Genomic DNA, 18,180 nt, shown 5'->3' on the forward strand with positions numbered 1-18,180 from the left:
ACAGTATTAAAGTCACCACCCAGGACCAGGAGACCAATTAGGAGCGAGAGGAAAACATTAGCGAGATCCTTAAAAGTGTCATATTGGAGGGCTGGGGGAACATAAACAGAAAGGAAAGTAACAGCTTTACCCCCGATCCTCCCAGACACTCCCACATATCTGCCCCGCTGGTCCGACCATGTAGCCTGCACTTCAAACAGGAAAGCCTTCTTCACCAAAATCCCAACTCCCCGAGAGCCTGTCGTAAACCCCGCATGCGCGATCAATTTATAACCCCCTCTATGAAGGGCCATACAGCGATTGCCTACAAGATGAGTCTCCTGCAGAAGTACTACATCCGGCGAGTGACGCCTGATAAACTGACTGACCATGCCCCTCTTAATTTTGTCCCCTAGACCATTCACGTTCCAACTCAGCACCCGAATCCCCGATCCCTGATTGGAGCAAGACATTCACCCCACTCACCCATGCACACTCACATCCGTAAACACCCAATGCAATTCAAAACGAAACCGAAACCAAAAAACAGCAAACAACCCCCCTCCCTCACTCAGAAGTCTTCCCCCCTCCCTGCACCCCTGCATCAGGACAACGCCCAAACCCCAACTCGCAGTGTGCCTGTCGCCCCGCCCAACAATGGTTACTAAAAGTAGGAAGAGGAGGCGCCTGCCGCGCAGCCCCCAACCCATCCCCCAAGAAGAATCGTCCCAAAGAACAAACTTTTTTAGTCCAAATCAATACAGTTACACGATAATAAAAGGCCATATCCCCCCACGCTCAAAAACCAAGCAAGCGCTCAAGACAGGAGTCTCTAATTCTGGGCCCTGCCGACCATCCTCAGTATCCTGTCTCTGTTCTCCAGTGTCATCAGGTCTCACAGTGTCTAACCAGTCCGACGCCATCTCCGCATTATCAAAAAAACAAGTTTGCTCATTCGCTTCGACTCGTAGCTTAGCAGGATATAGCATAGAGTACTTAATCCCTTTGTCTCTCAACCGCCGCTTGACTTGGAGGAAACCCTGACGCATCCTCTGTACAGCTTGCGTAAAGTCCGGAAAGAAGGACGCGGTGACATTCTCATACCGTAGCGGGCCGTCCGTTTGCGAGGCCTGTAGAATGGCATCACGGTCCCGAAAATTCAGAACCCTCGCGATCATGGGCCTAGGTGGCGCCCCCACCCTCGGCGGCCCGCCCAGCACTCTATGCGCCCTTTCCACTGTGAAAAACTTGCTGAGTCCCTTAGGCTTCAGGTGGTTAAGGATCAGGTCTTCAACGAAGAGATCAGGCGTGCGCATTTCCGCATTTTCGGGTACACCCAAGATGCGAACGTTGTTTCGCCGATTACGACCCTCATAATCATCAAGCAGCCGTCGGGTCTCCTCCCGTGCCGCTTGCAAGGCCCGGACCTCTCTCTGGAGCTCAGCGGTGTCATTTACCAGGCTCGATGTTTTGATGTCGAGAGATTTCACCTTTTCGCTAGTTTTAGCGTGGTCTGTGCGCAGAAGGTTAACGTCAATCTTAACCGAGTCCAATTTGATGTCAAGCGCATCCATTCTAGCCACCATAGATGTCTCAATTCTGGTGACGACCTCCATTATGTCTTGCAAGGAGGGCTCGGAGCAGACACTCGGGGAGGTGGTCCCGGTTGCGGGAAGTTGTCTCTGGTCGCTAGGAGATCCCTTAGGGAACGTATATTTGTCCAGTTTATTGGACTGGACCGATCTCTGGACTCTGCCACCCTTGGTGGAGAGTTTCTCGGAGTCCAATCTCGCCGCCATTGAGGGTGATTAAAGAGGACTCAAGCAAACCAGTCAATTGTCGTACCAGTTCACACCTCCGACAATACTTCACCCCTCTCCAATGCTCCAAGAACCGAGCCAAGGGTGGCTGATTCGTGCAGGGAAAGCCACTTAGAAGTGCCCTAGGGATGGTTCCAGGAGGGGGCACCACTTCCGGTAGACACTGCCGATGTTGTCGCTTTAGGTCCCGGCCACATCTGACACCAGAGTCCGCTGCCCAGGCGACGGCGAGGCCCAAAACGTCGGACAACAATTTGAGGGGGTAGAAGTGCGCCTTTCAAGTCGCAATTTCACCAGGACGCAGCGATACTATTCCCCCATCGAACACGGTCCTCGAGTCTCAGGATATGTGGCAGGATAGACGAACGGAGGAACGGGTCTTACGGAGCTACACGATCACGCGGCCATCTTGGTCCCGTGCTAGGCTCCTCCCCAGACCTTTGGGTTTTAAACCTTGGGGAGAATGGGTTCACCCTTCCCTTTCAGGAATTTCCTCCTCCCTACCCTCCTTGCCAAGGTTATTGTTCAGAGGACCATTTGCTTCTTCTACAGAAGGAGGTTCTTGCATTGCTACAAAAAGGTGCGATAGAGGTAGTTCTGAAACAGGAAAGGGGTCAGGGATGCTACTCCCGGTATTTCCTGTTCCCCAAAAAGGACGGCAGGTTACGTCCGATCCTGGACCTCAGGATCTTGAATTTTTACCTGAAACAGGAGAAATTGAAGATGCTGACCCTTGCGCAGGTTTTTCTAGCGCTGTAGGAAGAGGACTAGATGGTGTCGTTCGACTTACAAGATGTGTATTTTCAAATTCCCATTCTGAAGTCGCACAGGAAGTATCTCCGTTTTACAGTTGGGTCGCAACACTACCAGTTTGCGGTCCTCCCGTTTGGTCTTACTACTGCACCTCGAGTCTTCACAAAGGTGATGGCAGTGGTGGCAGCTCATCTCAGAAGGTCCGAGATTCCTGTTTTCCCCTATCTGGACAACTGGCTGCTCAAAGCGGAGTCTCCAGAGATGGTGCTTCATCATCTGCGGGTAACATCTCAACTGTTGTTCGACTTGGGTTTTTCAATCAATGTACCCAAGTTTCACCTGGTGCCCTCTGAGCGCAACCTGTTCATAGGGGCGGTACTGGACACTAATGTGTGTCAAGCTTTTCCACCTCCACAAAGGATTCTCGACATTCAGGAGATGGTCCCTTTATTCCACAATGGAGCGGTTGTTCCAGTTCTGAAGGTCCTTCACCTGCTTGGTCTGTTCGCTTCTGCATTCTGTTGGTCAACCATGCACACTGGCACATGAGGGCTCTCCAGTGGTGTCTCCGCAGGCAGTGGTATCAGCACAATGGAGATCTCAGGGAGTCCGTCAGGATCTCCAGGGAAGCTGCAGCAGATCTGTCTTGGTGGAGTGTGGGGGGCAATCTGTCTCAGGTAAAGTCCTTTCATCTTCCTCCATCAGTGGCCACAGTGATAACGGATGCCTCTACCCTAGGGTGGGCTGCTCATCTGGGGGATCTGGATATCAAGGGTCTTTGGTCCCCAGAGGTTGTTTCACATCAACCTTCTGGAATTGTGGGCGATACATTTGGCGCTCAAGGCCTTTCTCCCTTCCCTTCGTGGTCAGTCAGTTCAAGTCCTGACGGACAACACTACCGTAAAGTGGTATTTCAACAACATGGAGGAGTAGGGTAGTACCATCTCTGCGGTGAAGCGTTGCGACTTTGGTCCTGGGCTCAGGACCATCAGATTTACTTGATGGCAAATCATCTGGCCGGAGTGCTGAATGTGCGTGCGGACAGTCTCTGTAGGCAGTTCTCTGCAGACCACGAGTGGAGGCTTCATCCGGAGGTAGTTCGACACATCTTCCAGACGTGGGGAACTCCTCAGGTGGACCTGTTTGCCACTCTGGAGAACGCGTACTGCCCGTCATGCTGCAGTCTCCATTTTCCAAGGCAGGGAGCTTTGGGGGACGTGTTTCAGTTGAGTTGGAGCTCACAACTCCTTTACGCTTTTCCCCCCATACCCTTGATTCCTCGAGTTCTGAGGAAGATTCGCCAAGACCGGGCCCAAGTCATTTTGACTGCCCCGGATTGGCCAAGAAGGGTGTGGTACACAGATCTTCTTCACCTCTCATCGCACCCTCCGCTCCGTCTCCCTCTCAGGGCAGACGGGGAACAGCCTTTACAACGCTGCCATTACTACGCTGCTTTTACAACGCAAGTCGTTTCAACGACTTGCGTTGGAGGGCGCTGTTGGACAAGGAATAGTTTAATTTTCTATTCCAACACCTTCCCTACTGTAACGTGGGCTGGAGTTGGAATAGAAAATTAAACTATTCCACTATCCAGCGCTTACAGCGCAAGTCGTTGTAATGACTTGCGTTGTAAAAACAGCGTTGTAATGGCACGCGTGGTAATAGCCCGCGTTGTACTGACATAGAACCGGACAGACCTCCTCTCGCAGTCAGAGGGGCAGGTTCTACACCCTCACCTCTACAGCCTGCACCTTCATGCCTGGAGATTGAACGGGGCAACCTGAGTTCTCCAGTATTAGGGGTGTCTTTCATAGATTCACATGCTTGAATATTCCCCGTCGTCGAAGTGGGAGTCCCACAGTACATAAATAGCAGTAATATATGCATGTATACATGAGAAATACAATAAATAAAATATACATACATATAATGCAATAGAAAAGTAAACTTGAAAAAGTACCATAGAACAGAATAGGCCCATTGAAAAGCCCAAGGGAGAAGTCACTTTAGTAACATATTAGAGTCATTATGTGTTGGTCCACATTCCAGCCAATCAGGCTGTAGCCTCCTCTAGAACCTTCTCCTCAGAAGCCCAAGTCCTCAGATTTTCTACCGCACGTCGTGTGAAGGGAGTCTCCCTGAGCTCTGCTCATTTTTCACCAGTTCTAGCTGTTTTTCTCTTCAAAAATGTCATCTACAAAGAAAACCTTGTAAATGTTGGATACTTGTAAAGCGCACTGTTACTCTACCCGAGTGTCCTGGCGCTGTAGACCGCTGGGGAACCCGTCCTGGTTTTCCCTGTGAGATGGTCCCTTTCTGGGTATCTGCAGGGTGAAACCAGGCATCCCCGGCGTCTGTGGGGGGCCCTTGTAGAGATGAGGCAAGCTTAATGCCCAGAGTTACCGAGTGTGTTTCCTGGTTAGAGTAGGCACTGAGGCGAGAATTATCGAGTCCGTTGACCTTGGTCCAAGACCCTGCCGCGTCGGGAATTGAACCCTGGTCCCGGGCCGTTCTCTGCTTACAGGTCTGCCGCCTCTAACCAGTGAGCCACACCTCTCCACCTTGTTCAAGGCCTGTCCATCCTGTGGTAAATTGCGTCTTTTTCATGAGGACCCACACAGTAAGTGCATTTACTGTCTTTACCCGGATCATAATGCCTCTACCTGCAAGTTCTGTCGCACTTTTCCCCCTAAGACTTTGAGGGATAGAGAGGCCCGTCTCCTTCTATGGTTGCAGAGGTTGAAAACTTCAGAAAATGTGCTTTCTGATGCTGAGAGTATGTCATCTGGATTTTCTAAATCCTCACAGAAGCGTGGGTCTGAGACCGAAGTACCCTCTCCTTTTCTAAAGAAAAGTAAAATGTTGGGGTCTTTTAAGGCTGTCTCCCCACAGGATTTGCTTCAGGGCGCGCCTACGGGACCTGGCTCTCTGGCGAAACCCAAAATTATGCCCTCCTCTTCAAAAACGGGCACCGGCTCGTCGACGGACTCGTCGACGCGTCCGTCGACGTCCTCAGCAACCACTAAATCAGTCACGGTTGTTTCTACGTCGACGACCACTTGTTCTCTGTCAACCAGCTCCGTGACGACGACGACCATCTCGTCGACGAGCAGCCACGAGGTGAGGCCCATCTCTTCGATTATAAAGATATCGTCGACGATCAAACCGTCGACGAAGAAGTCCTCATCGACGCGCCTTCCGTCGATGGGTCCTCCGTCGACGAAGAATAAGCCATCGTCGTCGACGACAGCTCTGACGACGGGATCTTCCTCGTCGACGAGTGCTTCGTCGACGCCCGCCTCGTCGATGAGTGCTTCGTCGACGCCGGCCTCGTCGACGCCGGCCTCGTCGACGCCTGCCTCGTCGACGGCAACAACATCGTCGACGGTGACCGCTCCGTCGACGGCAACTTTATCGTCGACGAAAGCATCTTCGTCGACGGCGAAAACTACACCTTCGTCGACGACGTCGTCGACGACCAAAAAATCAACGTCGACCAAGAAATCCCTGCCAATTCGTACGCCTCTTTCTGCGGCGGCAACGGCGCATGATCGTCAGAGTGGTGCTAAGACTGTGGAGATCTCGTCGACGGGCTCGTTGACGTCGCACCAGCCTTTACAGACTACTACCACTTTTAGGGTAGTTACGGCCTCGTCTCTCAAGTCTGTTCCACTCATTCAGTTAAGTCCGATAAGGAGTGGATCTCAGCCTCCGGATAAATTACTCCAGTCTGGAGAAGAGGAATCGGGAAATGACTCTGACATAGATCAAGTTTATGAACCAGCATCCAGTCCTTCTGAATTACACATTAAATGTCAGGAATACACTGACGAGGATGAGGATGAACATACTAACGTCGAAGATGGGAATGAACTTTTTCCACTTGATGTGGCAGAACCAACTACTTATGAACAGGTTACACAAATTCCTTTGTCTTTGGTACAAAACCTGCAACATATGCTGGACGACTACAATCGTAGGTTTCCACCATCATTACCTACTTCTCCAGCACCACAAGCGCCCCGGCAGTCTCCGACGCCTCGGCCAAAGTCTCCGACACCTCGACCTCCGTCTCCAGCACCACGACCTTCGTCTCCAGCGCCTCGACCTCAAGCTCCGGCGCCGGTTGCACCTCCGTCTCCATCGGGTGTTGGTTCGGATCATGGGAACCAGACTCCTCATGACCCTGCAGATACTGACACCGATGATGACATGCAAGATTGGGACAATTATAAGGCACAGACGCCTTCTACTCCACCGGCATCGCCAAGAGCTTCTCCACCAGTAGATATCGCAAGTTTTCATAACCTTATGGTTCGTGCTGCAAAGAGGTTCCATTTAACAATCGAGGCACAACAAACAGATTGTTTTCTTTACGATTTTAAGGACTTACCTCAGAAACAAACCCATACCATTCCTATCATAGACCACATATGGGAAGAAGGTCTAAAGTTAATGGAACGTCCAAACTCAATACCAGCTGTTCTGCCCAGATTGGACAAAAAATATAAAGCGCCTCCTTCTTCTCCGGCCTGTTTAGTTTCCCAACCTAAAGCGGATTCAGTCATTACTCAGGCTGCACAAAAGAGGTCTCGAAATCCGGCCATACCTCTGACATCTCCGCCTGATCAGGATGGCCGAAAATTAGACTCCATTGGTAAAGAATTTACCACTATGGCAGCGACAACCGTGAGAGCATCCAACGCCTTGGCTATTCTAGGTCGCTACGACCGACAAATGTGGTCTGAGATTGCTGGTCTGATCCCTCAGATGCCCGATTCCATCCGGGATGAAGCGCAGATATTCATTCGCGAAGGGGAAAGAATTTCGGCAGAAATAATCGACTGTGCCGTCGATATATCCTCCACTGGTTTCCGCCAACTAGCGGGTGCAGCAGTCTTGCGCCGTCAAGGCTGGCTAAAATCAACCACCTTCCGTCCGGAGGTTCAATCCAGGGTTTTGGATTTACCCTACGACGGCGAATCTTTATTCGGAAAACACGTTGATGATGCTTTGGAATTGATAAAGAAGGACACGGACACAGCAAAGTCCTTAACAACTTTACAATTTCGGAAAAAGCCTTTTCGTGGGGCACGTGGTAGAGGAGGAGGAACCTCTACTTTTCGTGGAACGGGTCAATATCGATCATACCACTACAATGATAACAGACAGAGGGGCTCCTATCAGTCCCAGGGTCGTTCATCCAACTCCAGACCTTACCAACGTAAGTCCAATTAAAGAGGTGGTGCAAACACCAACAAAAAACAGTGACAATCCAAAATTTTACCCTCATCCCATTGTACATCTTGGAGGTCAGATCTCAAAGTTCTTCTTCAATTGGTCCAACATAACCACCGACCGATGGATCTTGGACATTGTTTCAAAAGGACATACTCTGGAATTCACGAAATTCCCCCCCACTCGTCCACCTTCGGGTCCACCTTCTCCCCATTTCAAAGAACTGATGGCTCAGGTGAAGCTATTGATCCAGAAAGGAGCCATAGAAGTGGTACCGCAAGGTCAACACGGCAGGGGATTTTATTCCCGCTTTTTTCTCGTGAAGAAAAAATCAGGAGAGTGGCGTCCCATCTTAGACTTGAGGGCTCTGAACAAGTTCATCGCCTCAAAGACTTTTCAGATGCTAACCCTGCTTCAAATCTTGAATTTCCTCATTCCAGGAGAGTTCTTTTCAACAATAGACCTTCAAGATGCATATTTCCATGTACCTATTCACCCCAGTCACAGGAAATATCTCCGTTTTACAGTCGGCCAATTTCATTATCAATTCAAGGTCCTACCATTCGGCCTTCGATCAGCACCGAGGGTTTTTACCAAATTTCTCGCCCCGGTCGCTGCCTATCTGCGTCTACAGGGCATCCAGTTCTATCCGTATCTGGACGACTGCCTGATAAAGGCCAAGATTTTTCAGTTAACGGAACAGCACACACAAATGTGCATTTCCCTATTCGAAACATTGGGATTGTCCATCAATTACCAAAAGTCCCATTTTCATCCATCTCAACAACGAGACTTTCTAGGAGCCTCGCTCGATTCTCGGCTGGGGCAGGTCTTCGTTTCTCAAGAGAGACAAGTTCGAATGCAAAAGAAGGTACAGTTCCTGCAGTCAAGACAGTACGTTTCTGTCCGGATGTACAAATCATTCCTCGGCATGGCCTCTTCGTGCATTCAGTTGATTCCCAACTGCAGACTGCACATGAGGGCTCTACAAGAGGAACTGGACAGGCAGTGGAAGCAGATATCGGGTTCGTTCGAAGACAAGATCCACCTCACTTCCCGCATTCAACACGCTTTGGAGTGGTGGGCTCATCCTCCGAACATAGCGACAGGTCGTTCATTCAGAGACGAACCACCAACACTTACGCTGACGACAGACGCTTCCCTAGAAGGTTGGGGGGCGCATCTCGACGGGATGTCCGTGAAGGGGAAATGGACGGCGTCCCAGCACACTTGGCACATAAATCGCTTGGAACTACTGGCGATTTTCTTGGCCCTGAAATCCTTTCAGAGATTAGTGCAGGGACAAACATTGCTGGTGAGAACGGACAACACCACCAGCATGCACTACATCAACAAACAGGGCGGCACAAGGTCCCTCGTGCTGTCTCAACTAGCACAGGAAATATGGGATTGGGCTATCCAGCGACAAATACATCTCACAGCTGTCCATGTACCAGGTGTAGCCAATGTTCTGGCGGACTCGCTCAGCAGGGCCTTGTCGGACAACCACGAATGGGAAATCAATCGACCAACGTTGGATTTCTTCTTCCGTCAGTGGGGCCGACCACAGTTGGATCTCTTTGCAACTGCTCTCAACCGGAAGTGTCCACGTTTTGCGAGCCGGCATCCACACAAGGAGTCGAGCGGGAATGCCTTTTCAATAGACTGGTCGAACGACTTCATCTATGCATTTCCTCCACTTCCGCTCCTCCCTCGCCTGTTGCACAGGATGAGGTTCCAACAGTGTCGAATGATCCTGATCGCACCCAAATGGCCGAGACGTCCTTGGTTTTCAGATCTTCTTCTGTTCTCTCTGACAAATCCGATACAATTGCACCCTCTGCCACATCTTCTCACGATGCAGCAAGGTCAGATAGGCCATCCGGATCCAGCATACCTCCAACTTCATGCTTGGAACCTGAGTACAATGAATTTGCACACATGAATATCGACAAGGATTGTAGGACGGTGCTAGCTAGTGCTCGCGCTCCGTCTACCATCAAAACTTATCAGCTAAAGTGGAGGCGATTCTGTACTTGGTGTTCAACTAACAATCTGGATCCCATGTGTGCTCAGCCTGCACAGATCTTGCCTTTCTTCCTGTCTTTAGCAAGGTCAGGACTATCACACTCCACTCTGAAGGTGTTTCTGGCTGCAATTTCTCGCTTTCGCCATGATGGCGTGACATCTTTATACTCCTCCAGAATCATTAGACAATTCTTCAAGGGCCTCTTTCGGATGTTCCCACCAATCCGTCGGCCTCCACCTTCTTGGCGTCTGAATCTGGTTTTGTCTCAACTCCTTTTACCTCCTTTCGAGCCCATCCATTCTTCTTCCAGTCTCAAATTCCTCACCTGGAAAGTGGCTCTTTTGCTGGCTCTGACTTCATCCAGACGCGTCAGCGACATCCAGGCTTTCACTATACAACCACCGTTTTTACAGTTCTCCAACGAGGCTGTTACTTTGAGAACAAATCCCAGTTTTATTCCAAAGGTTCCCAGTGACTTCCACCTTAATGAACCAATTATTCTTAAGACTTTCTTTCCTGCACCACAATCTGCAGCGGAACGCTCTTTGCACACTCTGGATGTGAAACATTGCCTCAAGTTTTACATTCAACGCACAGCAGCATTTCGAAAGACAAATCAACTATTTGTAGCATATAGCCCAGTGTGCAAAGGTCAATCTGTGACCAAACAGACTATCACCAGATGGATTTCATCTGCCATATCCTACTGTCATCAACGGGCCGGCAAGCCCCTTCCTACTCCAGCTCGAGCTCATTCCACGAGAGCTGTCTCGACTTCTGCTGCCCTCTTTGCGGGGGTACCTCTGAGACACATCTGCAGAGCTGCTACTTGGTCGAGCAGCCATACTTTTACGAAGCACTACTGCCTGCAATCAACAGATGCCGCGGATGCGGCAGTAGGTCAAGCGGTGCTGCGGAATCCTTTCCAATAAAGGTGAGCCTCTGTTGCTTCCCGCCTCCAGTCATAAAGGTTTTTTCATGTTTTGTTATTTATGGCTTATTAAGTGCTATGTTTTGCCATGATTTTAATCGTATATTGCCTTTATGACTAATGTATGGTTTACTGCTTTCTACTCTTATTCAAGCATGTGAATCTATGAAAGACACCCCTAATACTGGAGAAGAACATAAGTTACTTACCTGTAAACTGTGGTTCTCCAGTATTGGTGTCTTTCATAGATTCACATGCGACCCTCCCGTCCTCCCCTCAGAGGCTCTCTTCTCCTCAAGCATTTATACTTACTTGTGCTACGAAAATCTGAGGACTTGGGCTTCTGAGGAGAAGGTTCTAGAGGAGGCTACAGCCTGATTGGCTGGAATGTGGACCAACACATAATGACTCTAATATGTTACTAAAGTGACTTCTCCCTTGGGCTTTTCAATGGGCCTATTCTGTTCTATGGTACTTTTTCAAGTTTACTTTTCTATTGCATTATATGTATGTATATTTTATTTATTGTATTTCTCATGTATACATGCATATATTACTGCTATTTATGTACCGTGGGACTCCCACTTCGACGACGGGGAATATTCAAGCATGTGAATCTATGCAAGACACCAATACTGGAGAACCACAGTTTACAGGTAAGTAACTTATGTTCTTCCTTCTCTCTCCCTCCTGATGTGTTGGATGTTACTTTATTTTATTGGCCAGGCGACACTCCACTAAGTACATTTACTACTACAGATGGTCATGGTTCGTTAAATGGTGTGGAGAGAGATCCATTGACCCTTTAAAGGCCCACTTATCGTATGTTCTTCAGTTTGCTCTTTCTTTGGCTCAGCAGGGTTGTGCTGAGGTCACGGCTAAGGGCTACTTGTCAGCCATATCAGCTCTTCTGTGTCGACCTGATCAGCCGTCTTTATTTAAGTCTCCTATTGTTTTGATATTTATCAAAGGACTCACCAATAGGTTTCCTCGTACTCCTTTTGTTATGCCCCAATAGGATCTTAAACTTGTTTTAACGTTTTTTTTTAACTGTTTTTATTTTCATCAGCAACTTTGGCAAAAAAGTCAGGTTGGACATGAGTGTACGTTACAATGAATGTACATAACCACTGTTTCACTGCACTTTCAACACCTGTACAAATTAGGCTAATTGCGGCCAACACATCGTACCATCCTGTAACACCACTCCCCATGTTTACATTAGTCTTCATCTTCAGAACTGTCGTCATCCCATTCTGGTGGCGGCTCACATATATCCCCCCGATATTTGTTCCATGGTCCCCATATTTTGCTCCATTTCTGGGGGCATCTCCGATTTATGAATACTGTTTTTTCGGCCATCATAGCCATGTCCATGTCCGCACACCAAGCCGCCAGTGATGGTGTTTTAACGTTTTTAATGGGTTCCCCATTTGAACCCCTTCATAGCTGCCCTTTGAGACTATTTTCTTTTAAAAAAGTCTTTCTGGTACCAATTACCTCAGCAAGGAGAGTGAGTGAGCTTCAGGCTCTTAGTTCGAAACCTCTGTTTTTGACCATACATGCTGAAAGGATGGTCCTCAGGACCAGGGCTGCTTTTCTACCTAAGGTAGTTACCGCCTTCCATCTGGGGCACTCAAAAGGCAAAGCTGTGCACAAGCGTACTCTGTCCAGGTGGATCATCTTGTGCATCAAGATCTGCTACCCCCTTGCTGGTAAGGTTCCACCTGAGGGTATAAGAGCTCATTCTACTAGAGCTAAGTCTTCTACCTCTGCTTTTTGGCCAGAGGTGTTCCTGTGTTAGACATTTGTAAGGCAACGACTTGGGCCTCCCTCCACACTTTCGCAAAGTATTACTGCTTAGATTCAGAGGTGAGGAGGGAGGGCCATTTTGCGCATTCTGTCTTGCAGGACTTTTTGGTATAGGAAAGGTGGACACCCTCCTCCATGAGTGGGACTGCTGTGGGAATCTATTCATACGGTGAAGAATACACTGGCAGATGTATCCATCAGAAGAACAAGTTACTTACCTTCGGTAACGCGTTTTCTAGTGGATACAGTATCTGCCTGTGGATTCCTCACTGACCCACCCTCTTCCCCGTTGTCCACCTTTGTATACCTTAAAGGATGCCTTGTTTGAATTGTTGTTTTATATTGTGCCTTCTCTCAATCTGGGACATTTATAGGAAATCCTGATTTTCTTTAGCTTTCTTTTTTGATGTTATACTGTGTACATTGATTCAAATGTTGTGTACTGTGTATACTATGGTTTGTTGTCGGTCCACCTGTTTCGCCTCGGAGGCAGGGAAAAAATGGGTGGAACTGACGTCATCACGCCAACGAGGTTCTGTTATGGCTCCTGTGAAGTCATGTGGAGTGGCGAGTGGAGCCAACGTCCTCGTCGGCGTGGAGAGCTAGGAAAAAATTCTGCAGAATGCTGGCGCAGGGGATATTCATAAGGTGAGGAATCCACAGGCAGATACTGTATCAACCAGAAAAAGCGTTACCGAAGGTAAGTAACTTGTTCATCTGTGTCTCTGCGCTTTATTTATAACATTAAACCCTCACAGACATATTCTAAATACATTATACTCCCAACACAAAGATTTCTAGACCTCTGCCTTTTCTATTTAGTGAAATGTTTTGAGGTTGTGGGTGAGAACGAAGACCTCACCCACCATGGTGGTGGCATGCTTTATCATTGGGCCCCTCCTGGCACTGGTCACGTAGATCCAGGTGCAATTCACAACCTTGAGTAAGGAGCTCCAATTTTTTTTCTCCACTACCAGGGGAATAAGGACACTCCTATAATGTGAAGAGTCATTGGGTGATGCGGGGTATAAATAGGTGGAAATAGGTTTATAGCACTACCTTAACGGTGGAAGACAGGCAAAGCTTTAGTCAGATCTCCAGTAGGTATGATTTAAAAGAAAAGGGGCTAATTTGGCCTATTATGTCAGGTCAACATGTTTCAGCCCTACTTTACGCTATAAGGAGGTGTATAGGCTTTCTTCAGGACTGTGGTAGTCGCTTTCTACCTGAAAGTATGGAGACTTGTAATAAATAGGAAGGAAACTAATTACAACCAGACAGCTTCCGGCTGACTGTGGTCTGACTCCAGTCTGACTCCCTGAGTCAAATGAGGAAAGACTGACTGAACTCACTGCTGAGGAGTAGGATCTGGGCTACCATTGTGTAGTGTTGTCATGCCTGACCACACGGAGACAGGTCAGGCAAGGAGGAAGCGGAAAGGGGGTAGACAGGAAAAGGAGGAGTAAGTAGGCTGTAAGCCAGTAACTGCCTGGCAGGTAATAAAGAAGGTTACCCTGCTCGAGCTCTGCGTCCTGTGTTTATTTGGGCGGACTGCAGCACGACAATGGCGACGAGGGTGGGATCCACTTACCCCACACACAACGTCGCGCAGCCCAGCTGAGGAAACGGCCCCAACGACAAGCCCGCAGCTCCAAGGAAGCGCCGCTCCAAAGAAAGAGCGCGAAAACAAACCGACACCTGCACCGCTACCCTGGCCCGCCGACGTCGCGCTGCCATCCAAGGGAGCGGAGCGAAGGAGCGCTTGCAGAAGCACGCACTAGGAAAGTGCTCGCGCAGCATCGCGTGGTCGCGTGACAGAAGACGCGAGGAGCCCTGCAGAACGGCGTCGCGGTGAGTGCGAGCGCCCCACTCCCTCCAAGACCAGAGAACCACGAGGGTGAGTCCCGCTGTACAAGCGACCGCCAGACAAGTGAAGTGTGGCCCGAATGCATGCCAGAGACTGCCGGGGCAAAAGAGACGACGTCTCACACGGCGGCCATCTTTAAGTCAGGCGCCAGCCCTTACAAAACCCACGTTTCGACTACGGCGGCCATCTTAGAGTCAGGCACAACCACTCCATACCACAAAACCAAGTGGAAAAGAGCGGGAACACCACCACTAACCTCATCTGCAAGCAAAAGAAAGACAACAACAAGCAAAAGAACGACAATAGCAAGCAAAAGAAAAGACAATAAAGTGAACAACTCTACAAATCACTACTGAAGAGTGCAGAGACAGCATGTCTGACACCGACGCTCAGAGCACCTCCACAAGCGGAGGCGCACCAACGCAACCCGGCACAACGATGATGCCTCAAGCAGAGCCCGTAGGAGCACCCTTCATGCGACAACCACAGCCGCTGGTGCTGACGCCTGGTAACACCATGGGGCCCGCCTGGAAGACCTGGAGCGAGGACTTCGAAGACTACATGGAAGGGTCCCTGGTACAAGACTCAAAACGTAAGCTGGTTGCACTGCGAAATTTAGCAGGCCAGGAAATAGCACAAATAATCAAAGAAATGCCCGACGCTGCCACTGCCACTTACGACGAAGTGAAGGCTGCCCTTGATAGGCGATTTCTGCACAAACGTAACGTAGATTATGAACGCTACGTATTCAACCTAGCTTCTCAAGAGAAAGGAGAGTGCATGGGCGACTTCATCACACGCATCAAGAGAATGACGCGCCATTGCGATTTCGAAAACTTCAAAACGGAAGACGCATTGCGGCTCCGCATCATTGACGGCTGCCGCTCAGAATCACTACGCAGACGCCTCTTAAAGAAATCATACACTTTAGAACAGATTGAAGAACTCACAAGGATCAACGACCAAGCAGAAGACCATGCCAAGCGAATAGAAACACACAAGCCCGATCACAAAGAGCACAAAGAGCACGCCCTCCGAGTACAGACGCGCAAGGTCACCCGTCCGGGGATGAGCACGCATAGGACAAGCAAGCATCACCACAGCTCCCGGAAAACGTCACCCAGACGTGAATCGCGACACACAAAGTCCACCAGATCTGCACCCGCATGTTACCGATGTGGCCAAGACTATCCTCACTCGGGACAATGCCCAGCCATTGGCCAGCGGTATCACCGTTGTGGGAAGGACAATCACTTTGAGGTCGCATGTCAAGCAAGACAATCTACCCGTCAGTCTCCCGCTCCACGATCTGACACCCGACATCATGCACGTGCCGTGACGAGAAGAGAGAGCCATTCATCCGACTCATCGGGCTCCAGTATCCACTCGACACGCTCTCACCAACGGCGAAGCAGATCCACAAGTATGCCTCGCCCTCGACACCACACCACGAGATCACGCCAAGCTCACCGATCCTCATCCAGCAGCTCGTCGTCACTCACCACAGTGTCACAAGACAGTGACGAGTACATCTGCAGGGTGGTTGACTCATCGTCACACACGACAGTGCCACAGGACAGTGATGAATACATTTGCATGGTGGCTGACCCGGACCGGCTAAAACGATACCCAAAACTAGACATTATGATAGGGGACCACCCAGCGAAGTTCGTCCTGGACTCGGGAGCCTCGCTAAATTACATCTGTGCGCTAGAGTACCACAAGATGAAAACCCGGCCCAAACTGGAGCCAGCGGCGGTTCGCATCTTCACGTGGATGTGCCGGAAACCATTACCATGTCTCGGTCGATTCCACACTACAATGACCTTCAAAAATAGGAAAATTCCAGCATATGTCCATGTAGTGGAAGGACCTGACTTTGCCGACTGCCTGCTCAGTTTGCCAACAGCTGAAAGACTGAAACTGGTAGAGCTGTTGTACATGACTGAAGATGCCCCTGACATCGTGGCGAAATTTCCAAAACTCTTCAAAGGCTTGGGCAAGTTGAATCATTTCAAAGTGAAGCTCCATATCAACGAAAACATCACACCTGTTGCCCAGCATCACAGGAAAGTGCCCTTTCACCTACAACAAGCTGTTGATGATGAGCTACAAGACCTCTTGCAAACAGACATCATAGAGCGCACGTCTGGACCCACCCCATGGGTATCCCCCGTCGTGGTGGTCCCAAAGAAAGGACAAGATAACAAAGTCAGGCTATGCGTGGACATGAGAGCGCCCAACACCGCCATTGAGCGAGAACGCCACCCAGGGCCACACATAAGTGATATGATCACGAAACTGAATGGTGCCACAATATTCTCAAAACTTGACCTGAACAAATTGTACCACCAGTTAGAGCTTCATGAACAATCACGATATATCACAACGTTTACCACGCATCAAGGCCTGTTCCGTTACAAACGCCTAAACTTCGGCATTTCATCAGCCGCCGAAATCTTCCAGGAAACTATCCGAAGGATCATTCAAGGGATCCCGAACTCATTCAACTACAGTGACGACCTACTAGTTTTTGGCAAGGATCAGGTTGAGCACGACACTGCCCTGGACAGAGTATGCCATGCATTATTGAAGGCCAACCTGACGCTGAATGCCAACAAGTGCGAGTTCCACAAAAACACCCTCAAATTCTATGGACACACATTCTCAAGTGAAGGTATGACGCCGGACCCCGACAAGGTAGCAGCGCTTGCTGACACTCCGACACCCCGAGACGTGAGTGATCTCCGCTCCTTCCTGGGAATGGCGAGCTACTGCGCGCGCTACATTTTGGACTACGCCACCATCAGTTACCCGCTTCGAGAACTAACACGTCAAGGCCAACCCTTTGAGTGGTCACAAGCATGTGCACGAGCCTTCACGGAAATCAAACAAGCGGTTGGCTCTGCCATCAACCTAGCATACTTTGACACGAATAAGAGGACAGAGATCACTGTCGACGCCAGCCCGGTGGGCCTGGGCGCCATTCTGGCTCAATATCGTGAACACTCTGACCAGCGCCACATCATTGCATACGCCAGTCGCAGTCTCACGGACACGGAAAAAGCATACTCCCAGCCAGAGAAAGAAAGCCTGGCCGTAGTATGGGCGTGTGAACACTTTCACCTATTCGTGTACGGAAAACACTTCACCATCATCACTGATCATCAAGCCCTACTCACCATATTTGGCAATCCTAACGCCAAGATGCCACCTCGCATCGAGCGGTGGGGTTTGCGACTCCAAGACTACGTGTACACGATCGTCCACAAACCAGGCAAGGCTGAGAACCCAGCGGACTATATGTCTCGACACCCCCTGCCGAGTGTCACGACTGCACAATCGCTAGCCGACGACTATATTCATTTCGTCATTGATGCTGCGTGCCCTCCTGCAGTTCCCCTGGAGGCCATCCAAGAAGCATCTGCCTCAGACCCACTGATTCAAGCAGTCATGACCCACGTACGCGCCAACTCCTGGCGACATGCCAAGAACACAGCTCCTGATTCGGAAACACACCTCCGTGACCTCACGGCGTTTCAACGCGTTCATGATGAACTGTCCATCAGTGACAATGGCCTTCTCCTGAGAGGGGGGAGGATTGTGATCCCGCACAAGTTACGCCAAGGAATTGTCAACCTAGCCCACGAAGGCCACAGAGGCATGAACGCCACAAAGAAGACCTTGAGAGAACGAGTCTGGTTTCCCTCTCTTGATCTAATGGTAGAGACAACCCTAAAGGACTGCATGA

The sequence above is a fragment of the Lissotriton helveticus genome, chromosome 6, assembly GCF_964261635.1.
Source record: "Lissotriton helveticus chromosome 6, aLisHel1.1, whole genome shotgun sequence".
In the NCBI taxonomy this organism is placed as follows: Eukaryota; Metazoa; Chordata; class Amphibia; order Caudata; family Salamandridae; genus Lissotriton; species Lissotriton helveticus.